The sequence below is a fragment of the Oncorhynchus kisutch genome, linkage group LG7 (genome assembly GCF_002021735.2).
Source record: "Oncorhynchus kisutch isolate 150728-3 linkage group LG7, Okis_V2, whole genome shotgun sequence".
Classification (NCBI taxonomy): Eukaryota; Metazoa; Chordata; class Actinopteri; order Salmoniformes; family Salmonidae; genus Oncorhynchus; species Oncorhynchus kisutch.
In genome coordinates, this window is record NC_034180.2 from 40,088,510 (window position 1) to 40,106,121 (window position 17,612).

The 17,612-nt window shown below is 43.2% G+C and overlaps 1 protein-coding gene across 8 annotated transcripts in view; it reads left to right on the plus strand.

The window, feature by feature from the left end:
* The window catches only part of LOC109893784 (myelin transcription factor 1-like protein), a 187,363-nt gene that overhangs the window by 46,810 nt on the left and 122,941 nt on the right, over nt 1-17,612 (plus strand). For all 8 annotated transcript variants that reach the window (XM_031829085.1, XM_031829087.1, XM_031829091.1 and 5 more), the window contains exon 2: nt 17,212-17,327. The gene's annotated coding sequence lies outside the window, so the exon portion shown is untranslated. The remainder of the gene's footprint in view (nt 1-17,211; nt 17,328-17,612) is intronic.

A 17,612-nucleotide genomic window follows, 5' to 3' on the forward strand; every position in this document is an offset into this window, starting at 1 on the left:
CATAGCCTATAGTCAGGACCTGCTGGAACATCTGTCAGTGAACAGCATGCAGACAAAACAGGCCTTTCGCAATATTAAAATACAATCGCAGGAAAAGTTGGAAAGCAAATGGGTCCTGCTGAAAAGAGAAGACTCTAATCCGTATGTTGTAGGCTACTAGTCTTTTGGCACGAACACATTGGCCATCACTGGAAAGTATTCTTCAGACTATAATTTCCTCCTCATATTATAGCCTACGATACAGTATGTGCATCTCCATACACCTAGGCCTAGGCTATTGATAGATTCAAGACATGCTCATTTTTATTGATCTCAGATTCTCAGTTTGTCAGTGTCAAAGTAGCCTGTAATTTGTATCATTTGTGCAGTATAGAAATATTATGCCAATGTCTCCAGCCATGTAAAAGGACTGTGTTCATAAATGCGTTCCTAGGCTACTAGGATCTTATCCATGTGTGCAACTTCTGTAAGTGTCTCTACTCTGTTGTTCTATGCCACTACGTAAATGTGATGATATGCATGCAATGCTTTATGAAGGGGCGGCAGGTAGCCTAGTGGTTAGCCCGTTGGGCCACTAACCAAAAAGTTGCTAGATCGAATCCCTGAGCTGGTAAAAATCTGTCGTTCTGCCCCTGAACAAGGCAGTTAACCCACTGTTCCTAGGCTGCCACTGTAAATAAGAATTTGTCCTTAACTGACTTTCCTAGTTTTAAAAAATATATACAATTTAAAATTCTGAGAGACTTGGCAAAATGTCTCACATGAATAGTGATACATGTGGTATGCGCAATTAAGCCTTTGAATCTCTGTGGTTTGGAGTGTGTGGTTTGGCCTGTTGTCAGCTGAAGACTGGTGCTGTCGATACTCTCCCTAACTTATTCACTAAATGGCAGCAAAGGCATTGTGCCACACAGCTAAAACTGGTACTCCCGGTTTGTGACGCCATTAGGTAGTGGCCATCTTTTTTTAAGTACAGATACTTAGTACTTATCAACTCTGTTCACTTGGGTTATCAAGGTTTATCAGCAACTGATATTTGAACACCTTGGCTGTGTGAAGTCCTTTGGTAATACTACGCTTTCAGAATAGGGGAAATCCTTAGTAATGGGAGAACAATAGGCTTGAATGTCTTTGACTTCTGGGAAGATATTCCCACAGATATTTAAAAGAATGACTTTCATTCAAATTTCTCTATGAGAAAGTTCAAGGTCATTTACTGCATTTCTATACAATTTACTTAAAATGCTATTTGGAGAACAGCAAAAACAAGCAAAAATGACCCCAGTAATTATCACATTTGATGCTGTAGCTTCATTCACCTCAGTCGATCTACAAACACATAGCCTATTAGCTATACAATTAGCCGCCACATATTAACTCACATTAACTCAGCACCGGGGTTAAAGACTAAAATTTAACACGTACATAGGGTTCTCTTAGCCGAGAAAGTTTTTTTTTGCAGTTTAAAAGCTAATTTCTTCCAAATCTACACATTTTAACCTGACTTCTGCCATGTTAAGAAATCTGAGTGAGCGTTACCAGCAAAATCAATGGGGGCCCACTGGAGGTCAGGGCACCTGGTTACGTCCCCTGCAATGCCCTGTCGGTAATTTGTCCACGATTACTACACGTTTAGATAGCTTTCTAGACTAACTAGATTCATTAGCCAATCGAAAAAAATTCACTGGCATGAGCTAATTGAGTGAATGAGTGACATACATCTCATACCAAAAGTATGTGGACACCTGCTTGTTGAAAGTCTCATTCTAAAATCATGGGCAGTAATATGGAGTTGGTCCCCCCTTTGCTGCTATAACAGCCTCCATTCTTTTGGGAAGCCTTTCCACTAGAGGTTGGAACATTGCTGCGGGGACTTGCTTCCATTCAGCCACAGACTGATGTTAGCTGATTAGGCCTGGCGTTCCAATTCATCCCAAAGGTGTTCGATTGGGTTGAGGTCAGGGCTCTGTGCAGGCCAATCAAGTTCTTCCACACCGATCTCGAGAAACCATTTCTGTATGGACATCACTTTGTGCACGGGGGAATTATCATGATGAAACAGGAAAGGACCTTCCCCAAACAGTTGCCATAACGTTGGACGTACATAAATGTCTAGAATGTAGCATTAAGAATTCCCTTCACTGGATCTAAGGGACGATTTTTATGCGCTATGTGCTTCAGCACTCGACGGTGCCGTTCTGTGAGCTTGTGTGGTCTACCACTTCGCGGCTGAGCCGTTGTTTCTCCTAGACATTTTCACTTCACAATAACAGCACTTACAGTTGACCGGGGAAGCTCTAGCAGGGCAGAAATATGACGAACTAACTTGTTGAAAAGGTGACATCCTACGACGGTGACATGTTGAAAGTCACTGAGCTCTTCAGTAAGGATGTTCTACTGCCAATGTTTGTCTATGGAGATTGCATGGCTGTGTGCTCAGGTGTTATACACCTGTCAGCAATGGTGTGGCTGAAATAGCCGAATTCAATAATTTAAAGGGTGTCCACGTACTTTTCTGTATATAGTGTGTTACACCAGGAAAACTACTGATGCACAACCATCTTTCGAAATTGCACCTTGTGTATTCTACAATTCAACAGTTGAGTTGGATTTTTGTTTTAGATACCTTCTCTCACAGTTGAAGTGTACCTATGATAAAAATGACAGACCTCTACATGCTTTGTAAGTAGGAAAACCTGCAAAATCAGCAGTGTATCAAATACTTGTTCTCCCCACTGTATATTTATATATATATATGTATCTTTATTCTTTTTTCTTATTAATTTGAATAAATTATCGAGGTCTGGACTCATATGTAGCTACGGCTCTGAAAGCAAGCCTCTCACGTCTATCCAACTTGCCTTCCTCATCATTATGAGGTATGAATCCTATTAGCAAGGGTTGCATGGTACTATTTTATTTTGATTATATTTTCCATCCTCAAGAAAACATTGTTGCAGTGCCAGTAATTACAGACTGGAGTGGGTCTACCCCCTCTCCTGATAAGAGAGCTGTGTGTGTGTGTGTGTGTGTGTGTGTGTGTGTGTGTGTGTGTGTGTGTGTGTGTGTGTGTGTGTGTGTGTGTGTGTGTGTGTGTGTGTGTGTGTTTGTGTGTGTGTGTGTTTGTGTGTTTGTGTGTTCGAGAGCTATTGCAGGGTGTTCTTCCATTCAGTGGTGTGTGTTTTAGCAAGTTAGCTTGCATGTGTACGTGTGTGTGTGTGTGTGTGTGTGTGTGTGTGTGTGTGTGTGTGTGTGTGTGTGTGTGTGTGTGTGTCCGTGCGTGTGTATGTTTGCCAGGTGGGGGGTACCTGAGCGAGGGCTATCATCCTGGGGTACACCTGCAGGGCAGAGAGGCACGTGTCAGCCCCATTTATCTATCTGTAGACAGCCTCATTGATATTCGGAGAGATGCCCAATAGCAGTAGCAGCAGTAGCACCAGCAGTAGCAGCAGCTATAGTAGCAGCAGTAGTAGTAGTAGTAGCAGTAGCAGCAGTAGCGCCAGCAGTAGCACCAGCTATAGCAGCAGCAGTAGCAGCAGCTGTAGTAGCAGCAGTAGCAGCAGTAGCAGTTGCAGCTGTAGGTGTAGTAGTAGCAGTTGCAGCAGCTGTAGTAGCAGCAGTAGTAGTAGTAGTAGCAGTTGCAGTAGCAGTAGTAGCAGCAGTAGTAGTAGTAGTAGCAGTTGCAGCAGCAGTAGTAGCAGCAGTAGCAGCAGCTGTAGTAGCAGCAGTAGTAGTAGTAGTAGCAGTTGCAGCAGCAGTAGTAGCAGCAGTAGTAGTAGTAGTAGCAGTTGCAGCTGTAGGTGTAGTAGTAGTAGTAGCAGCAGTAGTAGTAGTAGTAGCAGTAGCAGCAGCTGTAGTAGCAGCAGTGGTAGCAGCAGTAGCAGTTACAGCAGCAGTAGTAGTAGCAGTAGCAGCAGCTGTAGTAGCAGCAGTGGTAGCAGCAGTAGCAGTTACAGCAGTAGCAGTTGCAGCAGCAGCAGTAGCAGTTACAGCAGCAGAAGTAGCAGTTACAGCAGCAGCAGTAGCAGTTGCAGCAGCAGCAGTAGCAGTTACAGCAGCAGCAGTAGCAGTTGCAGCAGCAGCAGTAGCAGTTGCAGCAGCAGCAGTAGCAGTTACAGCAGCAGTAGTAGCAGTTACAGCAGCAGCAGTAGCAGTTGCAGCAGCAGCAGTAGCAGTTACAGCAGCAGCAGCAGTAGCAGTTACAGCAGCAGTAGTAGCAGTTACAGCAGCAGTAGTAGTAGCAGTAGCAGTTACAGCAGCAGTAGTAGTAGCAGTAGCAGTTACAGCAGCAGTAGTAGCAGCAGTAGCAGTTACAGCAGCAGTAGTAGTAGCAGTAGCAGTTACAGCAGCAGTAGTAGCAGCAGTAGCAGTAGTAGCAGCAGTAGTAGCAGTTGCAGCAGCAGTAGTAGCAGCAGTAGCAGCAGCTGTAGTAGCAGCAGTAGCAGCAGCTGTAGTAGCAGCAGTAGCAGTTACAGCAGCAGTAGTAGCAGTAGCAGCAGTAGCAGTTACAGCAGCAGTAGTAGTAGCAGTAGCAGTTACAGCAGCAGTAGTAGTAGCAGTAGCAGTTACAGCAGCAGTAGTAGCAGCAGTAGCAGTAGTAGCAGCAGTAGTAGCAGTAGCAGCAGTAGCAGTTACAGCAGCAGTAGTAGTAGCAGTAGCAGTTACAGCAGCAGTAGTAGTAGCAGTAGCAGTTACAGCAGCAGTAGTAGCAGCAGTAGCAGTAGTAGCAGCAGTAGTAGCAGCAGTAGCAGTTACAGCAGCAGTAGTAGCAGCAGTAGCAGTTGCAGTTGCAGCAGCAGTAGCAGTAGCAGTAGCAGCAGTAGCAGTTGCAGCAGCAGTAGTAGCAGCAGTAGCAGTTGCAGCAGCAGTAGTAGCAGCAGTAGCAGTTGCAGCAGCAGTAGTAGCAGCAGTAGCAGCAGCTGTAGTAGCAGCAGTGGTAGCAGCAGTAGCAGTTGCAGCAGCAGCAGTAGTAGCAGACTGACTCCTCACTGCACAGCAGAGAAGATACAGAGAAGAGAGAGACTGAGAACAGTAGAGCTCCTCAATGTCTCGGCAGACTGGGATTAATCAGAAAGTCAAAGACATAACTATGCATGAATGCACACATACATGCACGTACACATGCACACACACATCAGAGAGACACACACACACATCCACATACACAGTGTTTGCAAAAGCATATTTTCATGTTGCCCATGTTTCAGACACTACATTCAGGTAATTTATTCAATAAGTCACATCTTTTAGAGCACACAGACAGGCACACACACACACACACACACACACACACACACACACACACACACACACACACACACACACACACACACACACACACACACACACACACACACACACACACACACACACACACACACACACACACACACACACAGGGACATACATTGTCTCACACACAGAGCTGTCCCTGCAACCACAGCAGGGGGGGTCGGATTTGAATAAAGAGCAGGACTAAGTGACAAATGCCAAATGCTAGAAAATGTCTCCATCAACAATTACACAAAGGCTTCTCCATTTGATGTGCCTATATCATGTCAAAAATTGAAAAGGCTGGCCAGTAATGTCCTACAAAACAATCCCAGCGGAATGCAAGGGACAGACATATTGACAAACACAGACACACAGTAACACATAAATCAGACCCAGTAACACCTGAATCAGACACACAGTAACACATAAATCAGACCCAGTAACACCTGAATCAGACACACAGTAACACATGAATCAGACACCCAGTAACACATGAATCAGACACACAGTAACATATGAATCAGACACACAGTAACACATGAATCAGACACACAGTAATACATGAATCAGACACACAGTAACATATGAATCAGACACACAGTAACACATGAATCAGACACACAGTAATACATGAATTATACACACAGTAACACATGAATCAGACACACATGAATCAGACACACAGTAATACATGAATCATACACACAGTAACATATGAATCAGACACACAGTAATACATGAATCATACACACAGTAACATATGAATCAGACACACAGTAATACATGAATTATACACACAGTAATACATAAATCAGACCCAGTAACATCTGAATCAGACACACAGTAACACATGAATCATACACACAGTAACATATGAATCAGACACACAGTAACATATGAATCAGACACACAGTAACATATGAATCAGACACACAGTAACACATGAATCAGACACACAGTAATACATGAATCATACACACAGTAACACATGCATCAGACACACAGTAACACATGAATCAGACATACAGGAAGACATGAATCAGACACACAGTAACACATGAATCAGACATACAGGAAGACATGAATCAGACACACAGTGACACATGAATCAGACACACAGTAACACATGAATCAGACACACAGTGACATATGAATCAGACAAACAGTAACACATGAATCAGACACACATTAACATATGAATCAGACACACAGTAACACATGAATCAGACACACAGTAACAAATGAATCAGACACACAGTAACATATGGATCAGACACACAGTAACATATGAATCAGACACACAGTAACATATGAATCAGACACACAGTAACATATGAATCAGACACACAGTAACACATGAATCAGACACACAGTAACACATGAATCAGACACCCAGTAACACATGAATCAGACACACAGTAACATATGAATCAGACACACAGTAACACATGAATCAGACACACAGTAATACATGAATCAGACACACAGTAACATATGAATCAGACACACAGTAACACATGAATCAGACACACAGTAATACATGAATTATACACACAGTAACACATGAATCAGACACACATGAATCAGACACACAGTAATACATGAATCATACACACAGTAACATATGAATCAGACACACAGTAATACATGAATCATACACACAGTAACATATGAATCAGACACACAGTAATACATGAATTATACACACAGTAATACATAAATCAGACCCAGTAACATCTGAATCAGACACACAGTAACACATGAATCATACACACAGTAACATATGAATCAGACACACAGTAACATATGAATCAGACACACAGTAACATATGAATCAGACACACAGTAACACATGAATCAGACACACAGTAATACATGAATCATACACACAGTAACACATGCATCAGACACACAGTAACACATGAATCAGACATACAGGAAGACATGAATCAGACACACAGTAACACATGAATCAGACATACAGGAAGACATGAATCAGACACACAGTGACACATGAATCAGACACACAGTAACACATGAATCAGACACACAGTGACATATGAATCAGACAAACAGTAACACATGAATCAGACACACATTAACATATGAATCAGACACACAGTAACACATGAATCAGACACACAGTAACAAATGAATCAGACACACAGTAACATATGGATCAGACACACAGTAACATATGAATCAGACACACAGTAACATATGAATCAGACACACAGTAACATATGAATCAGACACACAGTAACACATGAATCAGACACACAGTAACATATGAATCAGACACACAGTAACATATGAATCAGACACACAGTAACACATGAATCAGACACACAGTAACATATGAATCAGACACACAGTAACACATGAATCAGACATACAGTGACATGTGAATCAGACACACAGTAACACATTAATCAGACACACAGTAACACATGAATCTTTTAAATTGTTTCATGTTGCATTTTTGTAACATGCATATAAGATGATAGACCAAACAATATATAGGTATTGGTTGAAGCTCAATGTTAAATTCAAATCTCCCTAAGCCGTTATCACACCAATCACAATGAAAATTCACAAATTAACTTAATTGGAAGTACACAGCATACTCTCCGCCTCTTGTCATGAGTCGCCCGGCCGTTACCGAGAACCACATGGTCATTAGCAATTGATTTTTTAACAGTATTTATTGCGCCAACCTAGGTGAAATTCTAGACATCGGATTAAAAAGAGACTATATGTTAAAGTGACCATTGGACTTAAAATATTCTGCATTTTCAGCTTCCAGGAATTGTGTCCAGATCCTTGTGTCATGGTGCAATGCATTATCATGCTGAAACATGGTGATGGCGGTGGATGAATCGCACGTCAATGGGCCTCAGGATGCTGTCACAGTACCTCTGTTCATTCAAATTGCCATCGATAAAATGCAATTGTGTTTCTTGTCCGTAGCTTTTGCCTGCCTATACCATAACCCCACAGCTACCATGGGGCACTGTTCACAACGTTTATATCAGCAAACCGCTCACCCACACGACACCATACACATTGTCTGCGGTTGAGAAGACGTACTGCTAAATTCTCAAATTAGTATGGATGAGGCTTATGGTGGAGAAATGAACATTGAATGATCTGGCAACAGCTCTGGTGGACATTCCTGCTGCCAGCATGCCAAATGCATGCTCCCTCCAAACTTGAGGCATCTGTGGCATTGTGTTTTTTGACAAAATGGCACATTTTAGAGTGGTATTTTATTGCTCTGCACAAGATGCACCTGTGTAATTATCATGCTGTTTAATCAGCTTCTTGAAATACCACACCTGTCAGGTGGATGGATTATCTTGGCAAAGGACAAATGCTCACTAACAGGGATGTAAACAAATGTGTGCACAACATTTGAGAGAAATAAGCTATTTGTGCGTATGGAAATTATCTGGGATCTTTTATTTCAGCTCATGAAACTTGGGACCAACACTTTACATGCTGCGTTTATATTTTTACTCAGAAATCTTGGCAACCAAATAAAATCTCCTGCGGCCAAATTCGGTCCGCGGGCTGCCAGTTGGGGAACCCTGATGTAGAGTATTCCTGTAATAATGTGAGAACTTGCAAGTCTGTCTCCCTGTCTGACCTTGTGCTGCTCTGGCTGCTGTGAATACTGTAAAAGACATACATTGCCTCTGCCTTTCTCCTCTCTCTGCGCCCAACCTCTCTCACATCAGCCTTAGCATCACATTCATCTTTTTTCTCTACCTTTACCTACCTCCCACTATCTCTTTCCCTTGCTACCTTCCACTTTCCCTCCCTCTTTTCCTCATCAATCTCTTCTTCCATTTATTGCTGTGTGTGTGTGTGTGTGTGTGTGTGTGTGTGTGTGTGTGTGTGTGTGTGTGTGTGTGTGTGTGTGTGTGTGTGTGTGTGTGTGTGTGTGTGTGTGTGTGTGTGTGTGTGTGTGTGTGTGTGTGTGTGTGTGTGGATGCGGCGCCCCACTGCGTTGTGTCTACCATGTTCACAGTCAGTGCAGAGCTGATTGGAGCCTGCATGGTGTGATAATGGGCCTTTCAGGAGTGCTGAGCAGGGAGAGAGAGAGAGACGCTGGGACCAACACATACACACACACACACACACACACATACAAACACACACACACATATCTTTCAGATTGGCTGAGCGGGGAGACAAACGCAGGGCCAAAGACTCGACTGGTAATTAAGACCCTGGTGCTCTCGTTTGATGGAAAATGGCCCCCTCCCTCCCCCTCCCTCTCTCCCTCTGCTCTTTCTACCTCCCCTCCCTCTCCTCATGCTATATGCTCTCCCTCACTGCCAACCCTGCCTCCCCCTCCCTCTCTCCCTCTGCTCTTTCTACCCCCCCTCCCTCTCCTCATGCTATATGCTCTCCCTCACTGCCAACCCTCCCTACCCTACCCTCCATCCACTCCACCCCCCCTCCTCCCTCTCCGTTGGGCTGATTGCCGTCTGCCATCTCTCACCTGAGTGTTCTACCCAGCTTTCATTGTACTGGTGATTACTGTGGGTAATTACAGTACCGTGGCAGTGGATGATATTACCTCCCAGCCTCCCAAGGGGCTCTGCTTTACGGTGTGTGTGTGTGTGTGTGTGTGTGTGTGTGTGTGTGTGTGTGTGTGTGTGTGTGTGTGTGTGTGTGTGTGTGTGTGTGTGTTTGTTAGTTTGTGTATATGTGTGTGTGTTTGTTAGTTTGTGTATGTGTGTGTGTGTGTGTTTGTTAGTTTGTGTATATGAGTGTGTGTTTGTTAGTTTGTGTATATGTGTGTGTGTTTGTTAGTTTGTGTATATATGTGTTTGAGTGGGTCTGAAAGTGAGACTGCTGTTGCTTCACACCAACGGTCAACATCAACCTCTCAAGTCTTTGACCCAAAAAGGGGGTGAGAGTTTGTCTGGGCTGTTTGTTTGAGAAGAGACAAAATATCTATTTTTTAGGCAAAGGAATATAAAACATTACCCCAGCCTCCTCCCCTCACCTTGGCAGCTGCAGAGGCAACAATGTCTGGGTTAGAATCAGATTTGGTTTGCTCTCCCTGTCTATCCCCTACCATCCCTGGTTCCCTCACCCTGCCTATCCCCCACCATCCCTGGTTCCCTCTCTCTGTCTGTCCCCTACCATCCCTGGTTCCCTCTCTCTGTCTACCCCCTACCATCCCTGGTTCCCTCTCTCTGTCTGTCCCCTACCATCCCTGGTTCCCTCTCTCTGTCTGTCCCCTACCATCCCTGGTTCCCTCTCTCTGTCTATCCCCTTCCATCCCTGGTTCCCTCTCTCTGTCTATCCCCTTTCCATCCCTGGTTCCCTCTCTCTGTCTGTCCCCTACCATCCCTGGTTCCCTCTCTCTGTCTGTCCCCTACCATCCCTGGTTCCCTCTCTCTGTCTATCCCCTTCCATCCCTGGTTCCCTCTCTCTGTCTATCCCCTTTCCATCCCTGGTTCCCTCTCCCTGTCTATTCCCTACCATCTCTGGTTCCCTCTCTCTGTCTTCACAAGCCTCTCCTACCACCATAATGTCTGTGTTCTCTCTCTGTCTTTCCCTAGTCTCTTATTGTCTCCCCCTAACTCCCCTGTCTTCCCTTGGCTTTCTCCCACATTCTTGCTTCTGTCTATTCCATTGAACCCTGTCGCCGTACACACATTCTGCAGGTCAGGCAGCCCCAGTCAATCTGATACTGTTATAAAACCAGAGGGATCTGCCGGCTATTTTAGGCATGTGTGTGTGTGTGTGTGTGTAACGTGTATGTATGTATGTATGTATGCATGTGCAGTGTCCCTGAGCCTTTCTCTGTTATGAAGTGGGTTTCACATGTATCACATATCAGGTGATATAAAGCTGCTATTTACAGGCCATATACGCTGGCTCAGATAAATAGAACCTGGGAAAAGAGCAAACCCTACCCTCCTCCAACCTCTATGGATTATGAAATATTAGAAATTACACAAACACACCATCACTATCTCATAAAAGTGTGTATGTGTGTGTGTGACAGCTATAGATGGTGCTGCTAAAACCTTGCTGAGCTCACTCTGTCACTGTCCTTGGTGCTGAAAGAGCAGCCCACTCACTAACCACAATGAATGCCAGCTCTGCTGTGTGAACAGAATATTAAAACACACACACACACACACACACACAATCAGCCCCAGAGAGGGATGGCTGCCATTGGAATGTGGGAAGCTACAATGGGACATGTCAGGGCTTTGATTTCATCCTCTGTCCCAAATCGGGTCCATAATCAGATCAACCAGAGGGCAGGGCCAGCGGCACTCAGGGTCTGGTTAGAGGACTGGGGGACAGGGGGACAGGGGTGGGGGTGTAGAGAGGGAGTAGAAGGGAGAGAGGGGGGGGAGAGGGCAGAGCAAGGGTGAAGAGTGGAGAGAGAGGGGGAAGAGGGCAGAGCGAGGGAGAAGAGTGGAGAGAGAGGTGGGAGAGAGAGGAGAGACTGGGTTGAGGAAAAAGTAAAGGTTTGGGAGAGAAGGGATCTCAACTTGTTTTTATAGGAGAGGGGTATAACTCTGAAACGAAAACTGAACTCAGTAGATGTCCCCTTCCCAGGGAACCAGAGAGAAGTCTTTTGGGTTGTTGTTATTATTACTCCAACTACAAAGGCAGGCAGAGAGAGAGAGAGACAGAGAGAGACAGAGAGCGAGCGAGAGTTAGTGAGAGAGAGGAATATAGAGGACGAGAGATGAAGAGAGAGCAGGAAACACAGAATGAGAACCCCCAGTGGTTCAAAGGAAAGCTGTGGAAAACTACCACATGAAAACACACCCTGACGCTCTTATCTCCCAAGCAGTATTCCCAGCAGCATATTGTATTGTGTAGTGATTGGGCAGTTGGCCATTATGAGCTTCCTGGTAGAGATGTGGTAATGCCTGTGGCAGTGGCTCTGGCTGTGACTGGCTATTAGGGACTTTTGTATTGAGTGTGACTCGGGTTGTGTTGCTTACTGTATCTGTGTGTTCGTGTGTGTCTGTATGTGTGTCTGTTTCCGTGTGTGTGTGTTTCCGTGTGTGTGTGTGTTTCCGTGTGTGTGCGGGTCTGATTATAAGCAACATGGCATGCTCCCTGTCTGGGGCTTCATTTTCCCCACACACTCCACTGCTGCACCATTAAGACTTCCTCTGCTATCTCTATCTATTTAAAAAATACATTTTCCTGGCTGATTTAAATATGTTTCTGCTTATGATATCACAAATGTTGGTAGGCTATTTGTTAATCAACTTCAGTTTCTCTTCTATCATGTATATGTTGCCCTAGAAGACTAATAAACCCTTGCTCAACAGAATGGCATAAATCGATAGAATGAATGCGTCAATCTAGTTGAAGTTGCTCTGTTAGCCAGTGGCATACCATCCTGCGTCTCACTGCTTGCTTCTGAAGCTAAGCAGGGTTGGTCCTGATTGGGAGACCAGATGCTGCTGGAAGTGGTGTTGGAGGTTCAGTAGGAGGCACTCTTTCCTCAGGTCTAAATATATATATATATATATATATATCCCAGTTCCCCAGGGTAGTGATTGGGGACATTGCCCTGTGTAGGGTGCTGTCTTTCAGATGGGATGTTAAGCAGGTGTCCTGACTTTCTGTGGTCACTAAAGATCCCATGGCACTTATTTTAAGGGTGTGAAACCTGGTGTCCTGGTTAAATTCACAATCTATCCCTCATATAGTCACCTAATCATCCCTAGCTTACATTTGGTTAATTCCTCCTCTCCCCTGCAACTATTCCCCAGGTTGTTACTGTAAATGAGAATGTGTTCTCAGTCAACTTACCTGATAAAAATCAGTAACGTTTTCTCTGTCATCTCTGTTTCTTTCACTGAACAAAGACGTTAGGGACCATGGAGAAAGTGCAATAACCCCCCATCCAACAAAACAAACGGGAAGATTATTGACATCAGTTTGACCAGCTGTAAGGAAGTAGAAAACTGTGAAGAAGACCCAACATGTTTCTGATAAGATTTCAGTTCGGCTTGGATGCATATTTTATGTGTTTGAAATACTATCAGCTTTTATTATGCTGATGAAGATAGCACCTCTACAGACAGTATCTACCTGTGCATTTGCATTCTCTCAAGATGCTGAAAGAAGTCACATTTCTCCACTCCTGTTCCTGAGTCAAAATGTTGCCTACATTTTCTGCAAAATGTTAATTCTGCTGAAGTTAATATTCAGACTATGTGAGAGGTTATAGACCTACAGTCAGTGTCCAGATTTCAGTTTCAGTTGAACCTATGTGAACAGTAGGCTACAGTTACTTTGACATGCCATAGACGGGTTGGTTGTTTAGCAACAAAACCAAGGTGTGCGCAACTATATGGAAAAACAGGTGGCTTAGATTGTAGACAACATGTAATCTGTATTTCGTCTCCAATATTCATTTAAAATGCAAATACATTTGCACAATGACCACTTGTTGTCCCTCAAATACATTGTTACAGTTGTAGTTTAGCTAGCTAATTAGCTAGTACGCTAATTTTAGCAATATTAGCATTGACATGAAATCAGTCAAAACACAAAACAACAAGACAGGGTATCAATAACAAGATGAAATGAGCTGAAACGAGCCACTGACGATTCCCTACATGGCAGTTTCTTGTCATTCTTTCTATCGATCTGGCCGTCCAGAATCACAACAGGCTTCCTCCTGCCCCATGGAAGTGAGCACATCGTTTTCTTGACACTGTCAGCTAACCCACCTATAGGCCTATTTGAAGTCCCCGTCTTGTGACTGTCGAATTTGTATAGCACCTCACAATCATCACACATAGCATGAACAGACCTGCTATCATAGCTGGTGCCGAACATTGTTTTGGGCCCTGTGCTACCTATGGCAGTATCGGTCCTTTAATAGAGGACTAGTAAAGGCTTTGTGAAGAAAAAATATAGATCTTTTATTTATTAATATTTGTTTTTTATTAGGATTATTCAGGAGTTGCTGCAGTACCCTCATCCACACAATATTTCATAACCCTAAACCTTCCCACCCTGCGGATATAACCGCAGGGACTGTGGGTTATGAGTCAACCCACACATCACTAATTCCTTCATGCAGGACATACAAAGAGACAGGGAGGGATAGAGGGATGGAGGGGGGGGGGAGTGTAGGAGAGTGAGGGAGAGAGGGAATGTATGTGCCTAACTCTGCCTGTTAAGATAGAGGGCCTGGCAACCAATTTAGTTGCTGTGGATCAGCAACAGTAAAAATGGAGTAATATTTACCAAAATATGCAAACGGCAAAAATGACTTGAGAAAAAAAAACTTAACTTGACCAAAATAATAATTTAGCAAAAATAATAAACAGTTGGACAATAATAATAATAATAGCAATAATTCCTCAACTGTCACTCCCGTCTGAACGAATGGACCAAGGCGCAGCCTACTTAGAGTTCCACGTTTAATAAATATGCAACTCACCCAAAAAACAATACAGAAGAAAACTAAATGTGACGTTCTGGGCTGCTCACAGGCAGCTACACAAAAAACAAGATCCCACAAACAACATTTGGGAAAAGGCTGCCTAAATATGATCCCCAATCAGAGACAACGATAGACAGCTGCCTCTGATTGGGAACCATACCAGGCCAACAAAGAAATAAAAAACATAGATTGCCCACCCTAGTCACACCCTGACCTAACCAAATAGAGAATTAAAAGGATCTCTAAGGTCAGGGCGTGACATCAACTAGAGGACAAAAGCTAAAAGCACCTCAAAGATAGGGCATGGAAATATAATCCATGGATGGATTGGATAGATTAGTGAATTCTATTGCTACGATAACAGCTCTGTAGCAACATGTTAGGCTACGTTCCAGTAAAACTCTCCATGAATAAGGACTGAGGACAATGGGTTGTCCCTGCCCTAACCTGACATAAACCATTGCTAAACCAGTGATAATTCATACATACTATTTGAATTGACTCTCCACACATCCAACTCTTGCGCACAAGCGCACACACACACACACAATCACACACAAGCACACACATGCAACCAGACTCTCTCACACACACATACACACTCAGTCGACTCTGCTGTTATAGTATATAGCCTACTATTTATCCAACTGCATTACCAAGAAACTACCCACTTTATATTTAAGCAATAAGGCCAGAGGAGGTGTGGTATATGGCCAATATGTTGCGGCTAAGAGCTGTTCTTTGTCACGACGCATCGCGGAATGCCTGGATACAGCCGTTAGCCGTAGTATGTTGGCCATATACCACAATCCCCCGAGGTGCCTTATTGCTAGTATACACTGCTTACCAGCGTAATAACAGCAAAAATGAATAAACAAATCAGCATTCAAGCTTTGAATCACCCAGTTTATAATTGTAAATACAGTCATACTTGACATAGCACATCCATTATCAATATTATATATCATATTGTGTGTATATCAGGTTAATACTACTATGCATACTACCTTCTAAAACTTGAGATTTTTTATTAAACTTTTTATTTACTATTGATATTGATTATTGTACTGCAATATTGAGGGAGCTAGCGCACAAGCATTTCCCTGCACCTTTTATACCTGCTGTAAACTGTGTATGTGATGAACAATTTTTTTTTGCGTAATTGACGAAACAATGGCCAGCGATAACACATTTATAACCACATTTATAATCAAAGACTTTATAAACAAAGACATAATGTGCACAAATGCCTTTCCAATAAATGATGAAGCGTTTGAAAACACCCCTAAAAATGATAAACTAAATTACGAGAGGCGCTCAAACTTGACCTAAAACCGTGAATTTACCGGTATGCTCCATATAAGGAGGCAGAGCCTGTTCACAGCAGTGGTGAGGAATGTAGGCCTATAGACAGGTTGGTGATACCAAACAAAGATACAAACATTTCTACAAAAATATATACTATGACAACTAGACTCTGTCGTTTGTGTTTTTTACATGGCAACAAAGCATTCCGATTGATTGGACTAGCGATAGCATAGTTAGATTAGCAAACAAGATTTGTAACATACAAATGGCGGCGTGCAAAAAGATGGCGGCCTCCATGCACTTACCACAAATGCCTAGTTTGCCGTATTGTAGCTTGCTCTCTTTATTATATCTGCAATTACACAATGTAGGCCTAGGTTAACACCATATGATCTCTTTTTAGATGCTACCAGACGCCTACAATTTAAAAAAACTGGAATTGTAGACTGTTTCTGTTTGTGTAGGGACAAAAGGAGGGAAATATCTCTCTCTCAATTCAATTCAAGTCAATTCAAGGGGCTTTATTGGCATGGGAAACATGTGTTAACATTGCCAAAGCAAGTGAGGTAGATAATACATAATATCTCTCTCTCTCTCTCTCTCTCTCTCTCTCTCTCTCTCTCTCTCTCTCTCTCTCTCTCTGTGCATCTGTGTTTTGAGAGGCAGTTTTTTTGTACCATTGCCCTGGTTAGACCTCAACCTCATATATCTGGCCTGTTTTACATCAGAACCTCCTTGGAGCTGTCAAGCATACTCTGTCTGTCTGACACCCCTTTTCTCTCTCTCTCTCTCTCTCTCTCTCTCTCTCTCTCTCTCTCTCTCGCTCTTTCCTTTTGAATTCATAGAAGGCATAGGCGAGGAGAAATCATGGAAATACCATGGATCATTAACTATATTTGTTCCCATTTCCTGTAGAATATGATAGATCTGCCTAATTACCACCTTGCCAAGTCTATTTCTGAAAATGACAAGCAGCTATTGGGCAGGAGGAAATCACTACATATGAGGCATACATTTTGTACATGTGACTATTGGTGAGGCCATCGCCAGCTCCCTTTTCAAAGGAAGGAAACTCAAGTCAAACACTGTCATACAGCATGTGTAAATATGATTTCCATGGAGATTTGAATTCATAAGGATGGATATTGTTTTTTATTTATTCGCAGAAAATGAATTTGGAAGAGTGGTGAGCTCTTTTTCTCCAGTTTAACGTCTACTATCTTGGGCCACGGAGGAAGCAGAGGTCTGGACCAAAGAGAAATCTCACCCCAAACCATTTCAGGTACAGTTATATGATATAATCATACAGTACACATTGATAACCCCATAAAACCCCATTTAGATATAAAGCCACAATTCTGTCATACTCAATCCCAATCATTTCAGGTAGAGATACAAAACTCGGTCACAGCCAAACCTTTTCACAGGCTCTTTTCAGAGTGATAGCTACCTACCTACGATAACACCACTGACCGGAGAAAACGGTAGATTGACAGCAGATTTCAATCTTTATCCCCCCCCCCCTCTCTCTCTCCGGCACCCACTCAGATGCTATCAGCCTGGTCCT